Source organism: Moschus berezovskii, chromosome 19, assembly GCF_049115385.1.
Source record: "Moschus berezovskii isolate FMDL1 chromosome 19, NW_MosBer_1.0, whole genome shotgun sequence".
Classification (NCBI taxonomy): Eukaryota; Metazoa; Chordata; class Mammalia; order Artiodactyla; family Moschidae; genus Moschus; species Moschus berezovskii.
Window position 1 is genome coordinate 4,282,386 of NC_142478.1, and position 14,921 is coordinate 4,297,306.

Genomic DNA, 14,921 nt, shown 5'->3' on the forward strand with positions numbered 1-14,921 from the left:
AGGAACTCAAAAGCCTCTTGATGAAAGTGAAAGAGGAGAGTGAAAAGCTTGGCTTGAAGCTCAACATTCAGAAAATGAAGATCATGGCATCTGGTCCCATCACTTCATGGGAAATAGATGGAAAAATAGTGGAAATAGTGTCAGTCTTTATTTTTGGGGGCTCCAAAATCACTGCAGATGCTGATTGCAGCCATGAAATTAAAAGACGCTTGCTCCTTGGAAGAAAAGTTATGACCAACCTTGATAGTATATTAAAAAGCAGAGACATTACTTTGCCAACCAAGGTCCACCTAGTCAAGGCAATGGTTTTTCCCGTGGTCATGTATGGATGTGAGAGTTGGACTGTGAAGAAGGCTGATCTCCAAAGAATCGATGCTTTTGAACTGTGGTGTTGGAGAAGACTCTTGAGAGTCCCTTATACTGCAAGGAGATCCAACCAGTCCATTCTAAAGGAGATCAATCCTGGATGTTCATTGGAAGGACTGATGCTAAAGCTGAAACTGCAATACTTTGGCCACCTCATGCGACGAGCTGACTCACTGGAAAAGACTCTGATGCTGGGAGGGATTGGGGGCAGGAGGAGAAGGGGATGACAGAGAATGAGATGGCTGGATGGCATCACCGACTCTGTGGACATGAGTTTGAGTGAACTCCGGGAGTTGTTGATGGACAGGGAGGCCTGGCGTGCTGTAATTCATGGGGTCATGGAGAGTCGGACACGACTGAGCAACTGATCTGATCTGATCTGATCTGTAGGATGTATAATGGAAAAATCAAGATGATGTCATCAAGTTCTTAAAAGTTGTTAGTAAAATACTAAACATTATTTTTAAAGAAGTCATTGACTGTAAGATAGGAATTCTGCAATGGAAGCAAGATATTCCTTAGAAAATGTCCACTTATAGTTTTTACACTTGACATGATATTTTGAGTAAAATTAATATTTTAACAAATTTATGCTGAAAATTCAATATACATACTCTTCTTGGATATTTTGAGAGAAATAGAGAATTTTTAAACTGGTATTATTTGTGAAAATGCATTATTGGTGCTAAAATAAATTAATATCAAATATTTAGCCAACTTTTCAAAATAGTAAACCCTTAAAAAAAGAAAGAATATTCACTTCAATTACATATCCCAAGATCAGTTTATCTTTAATCCAAAACTGATTTTTCAAATAAGTTTATTTTTCTATATTGGATAAACTTATACATTTCTAAAGATGGGCTTATAATCTGAAAAAACACTGTGGTCTTTCATTGTTTAGATGACATAGCTATATAATAGAATTATAATGAATGTAAACTAGACAAATCATGTAAAAATAATTCATGTTACTGAACATAATAAGGAATAATATGGTGCAGTATATTGATGCAGTGTGGTGCATCATATGTGATGATGATTATTTTATTGAGAGATTTGAATTTCCATCTACCATGATTAAAATGAGTATGTTGTTCAAAAGTGTATTTGTATTTCCAGAATTATTTGCTATTTGTAACTGTAATATAACAGGCGATTGCTACAATCCTACATGACATATAACTGTTATATACATAGTGTACTGACAAGATATATTTCATCTGATGAACACATGTTTTCTAAAATCTTACTCAAAAATTTAATGTGGGCTGATAGCAGCCCTTTCCAAATCAATTTTTTTCTTCATTAGGACTTGTTCAGTTTTTAAGGAATAGAACTCACTCAACTGGTTTATAGAGGGAAACTTATTTTAGGATAAAGAGATATTTTGTGGAATAAAAAAATAATTGTAATAGAGCCAGTTTCCTGAAAGCCTGACACCAGGCACTAAAGAACAGTTGAATACCAAGAGGTCCAAGGACTCTGTTTTTCTGGCGCTCTTTCCAAATTACCAAAAGGCCAGACTAACTTATCCAGTTTAGGTCAGCCAGCTCTGGCTAGGAGGGTAGGCAGTGTGGTGAGGTGGCACTTGAAAGAAACCGTGAAATCTCATTCAATGGGTAACACAGGCAAATGTCACAAATGAACTTCAACTGTGCTATCTCTTCCCTTGGAGGCCTTTCTTTCTACCCTGCATTATAAGGTTGACACCATCCTGCACAGAACAGAAAGCTTTTTAAGCTGTAATGCTGGGCTTCTCATCTAATCCCTGAGCTCTTTTAGGTTATGCAAATTCTGCCATTATTTTTGGTTGTCAAAGGGATTAGCATGAATGGGGGCATAAGTAGGGTTCAATTCATGCTCATAAACCAAAATTCCTAATCTTTGAACACTATAAATGAAGGGAGGCCTTTTGATTTAAAATTAGTTTTGACCTCTTAAATCCTGAATGCCCCTTAAATGCCGCTGAAAGGGCATCTGGAACACCCAGAGGTACATGGACTACACCTTAATAACTGTTGGAATACATTATTCAATTCTTCCTGTGGGTTATTTTAAGAATAAAGGAATTTCTAAGGGAATCAGAGTTGGAATTAGAAATGAAGAGAAGGTTGTCACACATGAGTGACTGGAGGAAAGAAATTCTGGACCTGAAGTATGCATTGTTGTTGTTCAGTCACCAAGTCATGGACTGCAGCACAACAGGCTCCCCTGTCCCTCACTGTCTCCCTGAGTTTTCTCAAAAGTGTGTCAATCGAGTCCATGATACTGTCTAACCATCTCATCCTCTGCTGCCCCTTCTCCTTTTTCCTTCAATCTTTCCCATCTTTAGGGTCTTTTCTAATGAGTCAGGAAAAAGAAATGGCACCCCACTCCAGTGCTCTTGCCTGGAAAATCCAATGGACGGAGGAGCCTGGTAGGCTGCAGTCCATGGGGTCGCAGAGTTGGACACGACTGAGCGACTTCACTTTCATTTTTCACTTTTCACTTTCATGCATTGGAGAAGGAAATGGTAACCCACTCCAGTGTTCTTGCTTGGAGAATCGCAGGGATGGGGGAGCCTGGTGGGCTGCTGTCTATGGGGTTGTACAGAGTCGGACATGACTAGAGTGACGTAGCAGCAGCAGCAGCAGCAGCAGCTAATGAGTCAGCTCTTCAGAGATGAATTCAGAGCTTGATTCCTTTAGGATCAATGGATTTGATCTCCTTGATGTCCAAGAAACTCTCAAGAGTCTTCTCCAGCACCACAGTTTGAAAGCATCAGTTCTTTAGTGCTCAGCCTTCTTTATGGTCCAGTTCTCACATCTGTACATGACTACAGCAAAACCATAGCTTTGACTATATGGACATTTGTCAGCAAAGTGACGTGTCTGCTTTTAAAAATGTTATCTAGGTTTATCATAGCTTTCCTTCCAAGAAACAAGCATCTTAAGTTCATGACTTCAGTCACCATCTGCAGTGATTTTGGAGACCAAGGAAAGAAAATCTGTCACTGCTTCTTCTTTTCCCCTTCTATTTGCCATAAAGTGATGGGACCAGATGCCATGATCTTAGTGTTTTGTTCTGAACGTTGAGGTTCAAGCCAACTTTTTCACTCTCCTATTTCACCCTTATTAAGAGGCTCAAGAAGGCAAGAGGCATCAAGAAGCATGGTATCACAAAAAATTTTATTAGTCCTCATGCAATTGGGCTTGAATCTCTGCAAGAGACCCTGGACACAGAGTCTGAAATAGTTGTTTACACAGGGATTCTGCAAGATGTGGGAACCTTGTTGTTCTTAGGCAAGGTGTCATGATTCTGTACATTGAGAACCCCAACATACACAGGGCTATTTGGAGCATCATAAACTAAACTCTTAATACAGATATAAGCATTCTCAGGGCAGGTACAATCAGATGTGGTAGTTGTGAGATGCCCTCATGGGGTGTAAAAGGAAATGGGCATCTGGAAAGGGTTAAAGCAGAACCTTGTGTACAACACATTTATGATCTCATGTAACAACCCCAGAGATGCTCAGAAGTAATGCTATGAGTGATTTTAAGTGATGATAAAAGCGCTGTATTACCAGGTGGATTCAGACATCAGGGAAATGCTGACATCATTTCATTTGCACTCATAACTGGCAAGGTTTGCATAAAGGGTAAACCTTATATTACTTTTATGATCATTTACTTGAATGCATTCCCTCCATTTACTGTCAAGATTCCATGAAACCTCTGGTTGGATCAGTACATTTTTTAACAGTAGTTAAAGCTTAATATTTACAGTGTCCTCCCAAACTTGTGTTCTTTAATAAATGAAACATTTGTTATGCTGCACTGTTCCACATTCTAAGGTGTAGCTAATAAGTTTACAGTTCCTTCAGTTTAACAGGAAACAAAGTAGAAAATGGGCCATACTTACTTCTTGATTTATTTTTCCTTGAATTGATTCCTATAATGAATTCTGAATTGTCCTTTTCCTGGCAGAAGTCACTTGGGTTTCCAAGGCATTTTCAAACCCAGCTTATTGGGACTTCAGCATGAGGGCCCCTTATAAAGCCAAGTATGAGGGAAATGTTCAACTAATGACTAATGCACATTCATGGGAGACCTCTTTTCTTACTTTGGAGAAAAACAATTATCTTTTGGCCTTGGTTTTATTCATCTTCATTGCTATAGCAATCCAAATTGTTTCTATTCAATAACAATTTCCAAAGGCAAGAGAGAAAATGTGTTGCCAAGGAGACCACTGACATTCAGAGGAAGAGGGGGTTGATGGTATCTATGACCATGCAGCTATGATTTCTCCTGCCTCCAGCTCTCAATCTTCAGGAACTCACAAAAGTTTCTCTATGAAACTGCATTAACACAAAATTATAGGTAAATTCTTCCTGCTCTTCAGGTCATATTTCATGCCAATTCATCTCAATCCAGTAACTGTGATATTCATCTTGAATAACTTCCTTGGTGGCAAATGTAGAATGAACAAATAGAGAGCTCAGTTTTATAATTTTACTTCTTCATCAGCATAATGTAGTGAGAATGTGGAAGCAATATGTGGAATTACTTAAGAACTTGAAGAGATAGATACTTGGTGTCACTGTATCCTGAAAAATCATGGAGGACTTCCATATTCAGCAAATCTCTGTTAAACAGAGCTCAAAGTTATAAGTGTTGATATATTCTCCTTTTAAAAAATAATTGCACTTAAAGTGAAGTGGAAAAAGTGAAAGCGTTAATCATTTACTTGTGTTGACTCTTTGTGACCCTGTGGAATATATAGCCTTCCAGGCTCCACTGTCCATGGAATTCTCCAGGAAAGAATACTGGAGTGGTTTGCCGTTCCCTTCTCTAGGGGATCTTCTTGTTCCAGGGATCGAACCCAAGCCTCCTGCATTACAGGCAGATTTTTTACCATGTGAGCCACCAGGGCAGCCCTTAGTTCAGTTCAGTCGCTCAGTCGTGTCTGACTCTTTGCGATCCCATGAATCACAGCACGCCAGGCCTCCCTGTCCATCACCAACTCCCGGAGTTCACTCAAACTCATGTCCATTGAGTCGGTGATGCCATCCAGCCATCTCATTCTCTGTCATCCCCTTCTCCTCCTGCCCCTGACCCCTCCCAGCATCAGAGTCTTTTCAAATGAGTCAGTTCTTCGCATGAGGTGGCCAAAGTATTGGAGTTTCAGCTTTAGCATCAGTCCTTCCAATGAACACCCAGGATTGATCTCCTTTAGAATGGACTGGTTGGATCTCCTTGCAGTCCAAGGGACTCTCAAGTGTCTTCTCCAACACCACAATTCAAAAGCATCAATTCTTCGGCGATCAGCTTTCTTCACAGTCCAACTCTCACATCCATACATGACCACGGGAAAAACCATAGCCTTGACTAGACAGACCTTTGTTGGCAGTCTTTAAATACCACATAATTAACTTGTTATTTCCATAATAAGAAAACCTAAAATTACTAAAGGCAATTGAAAACAGTTAATGTTCTACACACTAGCAATGTCAAATTACACTGCAAAGGGGAATAATTTGCCCAGGGTCTGCTCATCAGATGAGAAATGTGGGAAAGAGATAAAGAAATGGACTCTCAGGGATGGAGAAGTTCAGGCAGAATGTTTACCTATGATGGCCAAAAGTAGCAAATCTAAAAATCACAGTCTTGAAGAGAAACTAGAGATTATAGTCAGATAAGCTGTTCCAAGTTTTCAGACCAAAAGGCACTTTGGAAGTGATCCTATTCTCTAAGCAGGGCTGCAGGGCTGCGATAGCCTCTCTTTTAGATTTGAGATGCTAGGTCTACAGGCCCTTTATTTTACAGTTTTTATCAAACTTTTAGCTCTTTAGATTATTTTCAGCTTTGTGTCCTATATTGAATATTTTTTGCCTAGAAAATGTTAATTTGCCATATAAGACCCACGTCCAAAATCATTTACTCATTCTTAAGTAAAATTAGTTGATCCAGCCCTGGTGATTCTTCAGCACTTAATATGTACTTTTATAACATGTATTAGCATGTTCCTCCATGACATGTGTTAGCATGTACTTCCACAACATGTATTAACAAGCACATGCACATGTGTTAATATGCACCTCTATGCCAGGTGCCACCCTAAGATATGCTAACATGTACCTCCATAACTGTGTTAGCTCCATAATGTGCTTTAATGTGTGTCTCTATAAAATGTGTTAACATGGGCCTCCATAACACAGGCTACCATGTACGTCTATAGTATGTGTTAGCACACATCTCCATTATATGTTAATGTGTACTCCTACAATGTGTTAGCATGAACCTCTATGCGTGTGTGTGTGTGTGCTAGGTCGCTTCAGTTGTGTCCGAGTCTCTGTGACTTTATTAACTATAGCCTGCCATACTCCTCTGTCCATGGAATTCTTCAGGCAAGAAGTGGGAGTGGGTTGCCATGACCTGATCCAGGGGACTACCTGACCCAGAGATTGAATCCACCATCTCTGAACATCTCTTGCATTGGCAGACTGGTTCTTTACCACTAGTGCCACCTGGGAAGCATTAATATGTACCTTCATAACATAGGTTCATATGTACTGCTATGTGTTAGTCCTTTGGGGCTGCTAAAACAAAAATACCATAGACTGCGTAGTTTATAAACACCAGAAACTTATTTCTCATAGTGGTTCTGGGAAGTCCAATATCAAGATCCTAGTAGATTTGGTGTCTGGCTAGGACTCACTTCTTGGATTATAGATGTCTCTTTTTGGCTGTGTGAAAGAGGTGAGGACTGTCTTTGAAATTTCTTTTATAAGGGCTCAACTCAGCCACCATTGGGCTTCCCTGGTGGCTCAGAGGGTAAAGAATCTGCCTTCAATGCAGGAGACTGGGGTTCAACCCTTGGGTCAGGAAGATCCCCTGGAGAAGGGAATGGCAACCCACTCCAATATTCTTGTCTGGAGAATTCCAGGGACAGAGGAGCCTGGTGGGCTACAGACTTTTGGGTTGCAAGATTCAGACATGAATGAGGGACTAATACTTTCACCCCCACTATCATGTGCCAACCACCTCCCAAAAGATTAGATTTCAACATATGAATCGGAAGGGGGACACATATGTTCAGTCTATGACTCTGAATGACTTGTGTTAACATGTACCACTGTAACATGTGTTAATATAGCTATATAATATGTATTAATGTGTATCCTTGCATATAGATAGGTGTACATAATTTAGTTCTTATAGACTGTCTGATTGTTTCACTCTAACTACTTTATGTCATGAAGAGAAAAGCTCCTATTTACCTTAAGTGATCAAGTCATACTATCTTAACTAATGCATGTCTTTTTCATGCATTAGTTGAGCATCTAATATGTTTACAAACAAGATATGAAAGGCTTCATAAAGCTTACATTGTGAAGGACAGAGGTCTAATATATAATAGACAAAAACACTAGTGGTGATAAGTCCTGGTGATGATAAGTCCACAAGCAAGATTGCCGGGAGAAATATCAATAACCTCAGAAATGCAGTTGACACCACCCTTACGGCAGAAAGTGAAGAGGAACTAAAGAGCTTCTTGATGAAAGTGAAAGAGGAGAGTGAAAAAGTTGGCTTAAAACTCAATATTCAAAAAACAAAGATCATGGCATCTAGTCCCATCACTTCATGGGAAATAGAAGGGGAAACAATGGAAACAGTGACAGACTTCCTTTTCTTGGGCTCCAAAATTACTGCACATGGTGACTGAAGCCATGAAATGAAAAGACACTTCCTCCTTGGAAGAAAAGCTATGACAAACGTCCACAGAATACTAAAAAGTAGAGACATTACTTTGCCAAAAAGGTCCGTCTACTCAAAGCTAAGGGTTATCCAAGTCATGTATGGTTGTAGGAGTTGGACATAAAGAACACTGAGTGCTGAAAAATTGATGCTTTTGAACTGTGGTGTTAGAGAAGACTCTTGAGACTCCCTTGGACTGAAAGGAGATCCAACTAGTCCATCCTAAAGGAAATAAGTCCTGAATATTCATTGGAAGGACTGATGCTGAAGCTGAAACTCCCATACTTTGGCCACCTGATGCAAAGAGCTGACTCATTGGAAAAGACCCTGATGCTGGGAAAGATTGAAGGCAGGAGGAGAAGGGGAGGACAGAGGATGGGATCACTGACTCGATGGATGTAAGTTTGAGCAAGCTCCAGGAGTTGGTGGTGGACAGGGAAGCCTGGTGTGCTGCAGTCCATGGGGTCACAAAGAGTCAGACACAACTGAGCAACTAATCTGAACTGAACTGAAATCCTACAAAGGAAGCATGCAAACACTGACAAAACAATTACTGTGAAAATTAACTTGGATGAGGCAGTCAGGGGAGACCTGAGGAGGGGACATTTGGAGGTTAAGAATAGGCTAGTTATTTCCTTCATCTAAACTGCTCTGTAACAGCCACCATTGGCACAGTTCCTAGAACATGGTGGGTGTTCAGATATAAATCAAAGAAAACTTAGAACATCAGCCTCATTTAAAAAATATCTGTGTAATAAATGAGTAAGTGCATAATGAGTCGTTAAATATGTATTTGGTGAAAACGCCCTTAAAGTAATTACATGCAAATTGATCTAAATTAAACTTAATTTAGCTTGCTATACTTTATTTTAGTCAAATTTGTTTTAAATTAGGTAATTAACATTCTGATCATTTCATAATGCTTTTACAGAATGCTGATTACAGTTGATAAATGAGCATTGTATTATGAATATTTAATATTTTGCTCATAACAAAGGGGATCCCACATTCTCTAAAAGAAGTTACAATTGCAAAATGCTTTCAAAAATTTTTCTCTCATGGATTATTGCTATGTTTGGATGTATCTTTTCTTTATCCTTCATATCACTTAAAGTCTCTCCCATATAAACACTAGTCATTTCTCAATTTTAAGCCTATTATTTCTTAAGGGATGTCCCTGCACTGGTAAATTCCATTTCCTTTTGGATCTTAAAAGATAAGTAAAAATAGCAACATCTATGCTCTTCTGAGAGGTCAAATATCACCTGAAAATTGAATTCCTAATTAATATGTGCATTTAGGGAATTACAATTATATAAATGATCATTAACATTATACCTGTGTCCAGAATTCATGATAAAAATGCCAAATTTTGGTGTTGACTTGAAAATGTTATTTAACAAGAAGAAGAGGACATAAAGACATAGGATAAACATAATTTTTACTAAAGTTTGAAATGAAGGATAATACCATGTTCTTGTATTAATCTTTTTTATCATTTTATACTGCCCTTATCTTTCTTTATGACTTTTGTTTTAAATACTATTTTGTCTGATATGAGTATCACAACCCTTGCTTTCTTGTCATGAAATAAAGAATAAAATGAGCTGCTTCTTTAGCCAACTCTTTGAAAGGCTATCCTTCCCGAAAGAATTTATTTCTTTTTCAATATAAACCACACAGAAAAATTAATCTTAGTCAAAAAAATTAATCAGTAGTAGTAAATTGTCAGATTAGAGGGTAAGTTTCTTAGTGCTGGCACTGGTCAACTAACAGCATATTGGTAATTATTGGTAATACCTATCTTGCTTATTCAAAAGACACAGAGTGGCTGGTAGAATAGAAGAGCCAACATTGTATTTTGACCTTAGATATTTCTAACACCATCCACCCAGGTGGACAAAGTACAGTGATTAAAAAGTACAAAAGCTAAGAGATATGGAAATAAAATGTTTTGGCTTTTATACAGCCGAAGTAATAAACATACTAAGAAAAACATGAAAACAGCAAAATCCAATTTAGTCAATATAACATAAGGATTCACATATACTCTGTCTTTCTTGTAATCATTTTTTTAACTTTATGTTTGAGCATAGAATATGAAGATATTTTCTGGAGGAAGATTTATTGTTTTTTAGCCAAAAGAAAGCAGAAATTTGAGAGGAATTTGGAAGGAATTTTTAGAAATTTGAGAAAAAGAAGAAGCTACAAGAAATAGCCAAGAAGAACATCAGACAGAGGCTATGTGTGTACAATTATCTTTTAAAAGCAATTTGCATACTTGAGCCCATAGATTCCGTTGAAAGCAGAATGAAAGCAGAATGCAGAAAGAAGAATGAAGACTAGCTATTAAAATCAATCTGGACCTTGAGTAGGAAGTAAAAGAAGTACATTTTCTTTAAAATCAAAACTTCAATTTTCTTATTTAATTACTGTTTTTAATACGGCCAGTTATAGTGAGGTAAGAGAACATGTTATCCTGCATATATTTTGTTTAATGAAGATATTTAGCATCATATCAGATTTTTTTTAATTTCTTTGAATATAGAGAAAGTTTTGAATATTCAAATGGCCATGACTTGGAAAACTTTTTTCTTATCAGTTCAGTCACTCAATCATGTCTGACTCTTTGCGACCCCATGAATCACAGCATGCCAGGCCTCCCTGTCCATCACCAACTCCTTGGGGCTCATTATGAAGTCGTCTCCTAAGAAGGCAATATGGCATGTATAGCAAATGGAATGTCCTGTTTGGGAAGGTTTTGAAATTGCTCTCAGGGAGCTGGTTTAGAAGTTAGGTTTTATAACAAAAATGATAAGACAAGCTTTTAAAACTCTAAACTGCCCGTTAAATTTTTAATGAAACACAATTATAGTGTGCTTATTGTTTGTATAAAGATGATTCCTTTAGAGAATTGTGTATGTTTCATGAATAGTGAGATTTTCTCCATTATTCATCTTCCTATCTAACTGGAATCAAGCTCATATAGCAAACTTTTGTCACTTGTCACATTTGTTTTCCTGGTAACTTCTTTTGATTAAGAATCTCCGTGCTTAGAGAAACATGTAAGGGCACTGGTAAATTATAATTTTTCATCTTTCATTTTAATTCAGTTAGCAACTTGAAATACAGTGTTCCAAACCCTCCTCAAGTTAGATGCTCAGTGCCACTGTTTTGATTGCTCTCAGTCTTTCGTAGGTCATAGCTTGGCTGTCTTCCCCATCTTCCTTACACTTGTGTGGGCAGTGGGGCAGCACTGTAGCCCACAGACCAAGAACAGAAGTGATTTGTGCCTCATTGACACTGGCCTATAAAATGTCCAAAGTGTGATCCTCCATGCTTTTTTCCCTCTGCAGAGACTTTGGAGGTTACATGAAGGTAATGAAGCACAAAGTGTAAGGAGTCAGAATCATAACATCTACTTTGAATGTAACGAACAGAGAAATAATCTTGTGGATTGATGGATAAGATTTGAGGGTTTGCCTGTTACTGCAGTAAGCAGTGACTTAACTAATACATATTTATAAACAGAAATTTTACAGAATCGTGACTTGAAAGGAGCAGACAGCAATAGGTAGAGATGGACAAAAGATAAATAATGGAAAACATTAGAAAAAAAGAGAGAATGTGTAGATGAATAAATAAATAGACACTATTATTATTAAAACATCTATACTACTTACATTCAAGTCTCCAAAGCCAACTTTTGACCCCGAATTAAAGCTTTGAAGAGACACAAGACTGCTGGGTATCTCACCTCCTGCCTTAGTAAGAGCTGTGGGCAGGAGGGCTGCACCAGGGCAGGCGAGGAGGAAGTTCTCAAGACAGACAAACTCCAAGACCTAGAGGAACTTGACAGGAAAGAGACACTCAGTGGTGAACACTACCGTTAGGGCTCTCATTTCACCAACAGAGAAATGTAAACTTGAACATTTTGACCACATATCAAGGTTTTTGAAATGTAGGGGAAAAGTAGGAAAAAAAAAAATCTGTAGCCCTTGATTTCTACTTTAACAGAAGATGATTCCCCACTTTGCTAATCCTATAAAGGTTATATGACTTTTTTAAAAAAGTTAAGTGCTTTACAGTCAAATAGCTATGGAAAAATTTAGCAGTATGCAATTTCTCAAATTTATCTGATCATAAGCCTGATTGCGGAGCTCCTCACAGTGCCTTGAGAACCCCATGTACAGTATCAAAAGGCACAAGGTAATAGGAGACAAAAATCGAAAAGAACATGAAAATGCATGAGGGGAAGGTAGAGAAACATGCCATCATACTCTTGCCAGTAAATTGACAAACGTACTATTATTTCCACTATAGACTGCATGAAATTTTACCCAGCTATGTTTATTATCCTAGCATTCTCTGATTTTGAATTATAAGATATCTAATCATGCCAACTGAAAGACCTCATTTCACTGGGACCTTAGTCCAAATCATGTTTCAATACTCCAGGATGAGTTAGAAAAGAAACCACAAGAACCAAAAGTGCCTCATATAAATGTAACTGGTTAATTGAAACAACAATATTGATCATGTGCAGTGTTCCACAGCTCTGCCCTCGGCGTTTTGGGCCCTGTGTACCCAAGATGACTTTTATAGCTGTAATAACCAGATTTGTAGCTACTTTTTTTGGCATCCGCTTCCTCTCTTCTCTGTCTATCCTAATATATGTCATTGTATAAATTATTGTTTGATTAACATTTGGTCTGCTTACAAAATAATCCAAATTGGATACCAATGGTCTGGAAAAAGACCTTGGGAAACAAAGAGTTAAATAGCAATTTCCTTGGTCTTCTACTGCAGCAGAGGGAAGCTGATGCTGTTCCACTCCAGAAACAAATTTGAAAAACAAAGGGGCTATGGAAGTGTAATTTTTTTAAGTTAATCTCCTTGACTTTTCATGTTCCCATTCAATGACAGGAGGACTCTGCAGACACAAAAGCAGCATCTATATTTCTACTATAAAATATAGATGAATGTGGAGAAATCAACTACAGAAAACAAACACAATGAAAACTATTCAGTCAACAGGACACCTCTCCATGATAATCATACCAGATCTTCAAAGAAGAAAAGTGTCCATTGTAACGTATACATAATCCTTAAATTGAAATTAAAGCAAATCTCATCTTCGGCCAATTTCCTTACCTTATGAAAGAGAAAGTAAAATAAATAATGTGCTCTCAGAGTCTGCCTGAGGAAATATTCTTACATTTTTTTTTTACCTTGATTCTGAGTGTTTGTTTTAATCTTCTTTTCAAGTAGAATTAATCTTTCATCCATGTAGCATATTTTTTTTTTTTTGAAGCGGTACTTTCCTGTTTAAGAGCTGTTTTTCTTGGCCTCTATGACCTGAGATTGTACTTTTTGGTGTAACTCACTTAAAATATTCTGTTGAGTAAGGAATAGAAAAGTAAAACATAGGGAACTATAGCCATTATTTTATATAACTTGAAATAGAATATGATTTACAAAAATATTGAACCATGAACCACAAAAAAATGAGAAAAGCCTGAAAAAACAAGAAGCATCATGCACAGATTAGTCCACACTGTTTCAGTTTGATAGGGCCCATCATCTTTTTCTTTTTTTTAGTGGGTGCCTGAGTCTGCTGCTGTGCAGGCTTTCTTAGTTGCAGTGAGCACAGGTACTCTTTGCTGCAGCGCACAGACTTCTCACTGTGGTGGTTTCTCTGGCTATAGGGCTCTAGGGCACTTGGGTTTCAGTATTTGGGGCATGTGGACACAGTAATTGTGACTCCCAGGCTCTAGAGCATAGTTTTAATAGTTGTGGTATGCAAGTTTAATTGCTTTGCAGTATTTGGGATCTTCCCTGACCAGGGATCAAACCCGTGTCTCCTGCGTTGGCAGGTGGATTCATTACCACTAAGCCACCAGGGAAACCCTACCCTTTTATTTTTAAAAAGAGGGTTAGGGGAAATGACCAGTCAGCAGCTCCTTCCTGCTAATACACAATGTAGGTCTTCCTGGGAAAGGAGTAAAACACCTGGGTGACTGTCCCTTCTCTCTTGGGAGAACTGTAAACCAATGTCGCATTGCTTAGTATCATCCTTTTAGCCCTCTTGTATGTTAAACTTCAGGAGATAAGTTTTAAAAGACATAAATTAAAAGATACACAGTCATAAGCATTAGAGGAGCCATTGAAAGAAATTATAGCCATGATTTTGAAGATTCAAACAATTTTTCCCAAAATAGTTTTCAAAACTGGACAAGAGTCATTTAAGGCCTGAATCTGTATTTTTTTTTAATCAGGCCCAGAATTTTAATGTTATATACTTCAGGGTATATTTAGTCTTCTATCTCAGTTATAGATTTAATCTGATCTTTATCTGTAGTTAACATCATTTAATGATAAAAGTGGCTTCTTTGTCCCTTGAGAGACAGAGTGGCCCCTAATTTAGTTAATAAGTCATTTCATTTAGAAAAAATAGGACAATTAGACGCAAACAGAAAATAATGTAAAAATGACTGGCCATTAATGTTTAAAAAAAAGGGGTCCTAGGGAAGTGTTTCCCTGTCTCTTTCCTGAAATTCCCTTCCATATTTCTTATGGTTGTTAAAGCTTCCAATCCCTTGGGTTAAGACCAAAAGCATTGCACTGGTGTCTATAAGAAATCTATCAAGTGGCCCACCATTTCAACGACCACCTGAGGCTCAACACTAGTTATATTGATGGTATTTTTAGGCAAAGACACTTCTGGCCTTTGACCCAATCATTCTTCTTGATTGTAAATCCATCAATGGCTGAAAGGCTTCCATTGCTTACTGGCTTCTGGAACATTCCCTC